At 48.4% G+C, this 1,078-nt stretch overlaps 1 protein-coding gene across 1 annotated transcript in view; it reads left to right on the forward strand.

Annotated features, from left to right (window-relative positions):
- The first annotated feature begins 578 nt into the window (after positions 1–578).
- Positions 579–1,078, forward strand: part of LOC117939065 (plexin-B2-like) — a 97,093-nt gene continuing 96,593 nt past the window's right edge. The window contains exon 1 of the mRNA XM_034864109.1: positions 579–630. The gene's annotated coding sequence lies outside the window, so the exon portion shown is untranslated. The remainder of the gene's footprint in view (positions 631–1,078) is intronic.

Genomic DNA, 1,078 nt, shown 5'->3' on the forward strand with positions numbered 1-1,078 from the left:
GGGGGGGGGGGGCATCTGGAGGAAACCCACGCAAACATGAGGAGAACATACAAACTCCACAAAGAAGGGCCCGGAACGACCGGGATTCGAACCCACAACCTTCCTGTTGTGAGGCCACATTGGCTCAATGGGCCAGAACGTGTGCGACAGAAGGCACGTGAAGATGGGGCGAGGAAAGCCTTCGAGATGTCCGCATGCGTTTTAGGATGTCTCTGCTTTACTGTGGACGTGGCCCCACAGAATACTTTAGCTCCCTCTATCAGGTCTTTTCCACCAAGGCAGTTCTGGTTCTGGTGCTGGTTCGGAGTCAGGGCCAGACATCGAACCGGTTCTTTGCTTTTCCACACAAATCATCCTGGCTCTGGGCCAAGACCACGGGTCCAACTCAGCACCAACGTAGCGCTGGTCTAGAGATAGGACCCGGTTAGGGGGGTGTTGTCATGATGTTTGATAACCAACTTGAAGCAGAGTTTTTCTTCTCGGTGGTATCGTTACTCTTACTCGGGTAAAAGATTAGAAAGTACTTTTTCCCAGCTCTGACCCAAACTGTTTTTGTCTTTTTTTGTTGTTTCCTTTAGAGATTTTGGGGGTGGATGTCATCGGTGATCCACAGGCCTGAACGCTGATCCGGTAAGGTAAGGAACTCACTCTGGCTTTTATTCTGAAATCGTGTCATGAAAGGAAAGAAGAAGTCATTGTGGGGGATGAAAATGTTCTGTTTTCCTTTTCTTTCTCCTCCACCCTGAACACACCTTATTCAAATCATGCTTCAGCCTTCCTCCGCCTTCAGTAGACAACAATGTGGGTTCACATGAATGTTTATTTTGGCAGCGTCAGCTTTTTGTGTGTGTGTGTGTGTGTGTGTGTGTGTGTGTGTGTGTGTGTAGGGAGTTGGGTTGAGGGTTTAATTGAGGCTTTAGGCCGTTTTTTAAGAAATGAATTCTTGCGAAGACCCTGCTGCCCCTCATACCAACACTGTTCTCCCATATCAGCCAATTACTGACACTCTATACACACACACACACACACACACACACACACACACACACACACACACACACACACACACACACACACA

Source organism: Etheostoma cragini, chromosome 23 (assembly GCF_013103735.1).
Source record: "Etheostoma cragini isolate CJK2018 chromosome 23, CSU_Ecrag_1.0, whole genome shotgun sequence".
NCBI classification, from domain to species: domain Eukaryota; kingdom Metazoa; phylum Chordata; class Actinopteri; order Perciformes; family Percidae; genus Etheostoma; species Etheostoma cragini.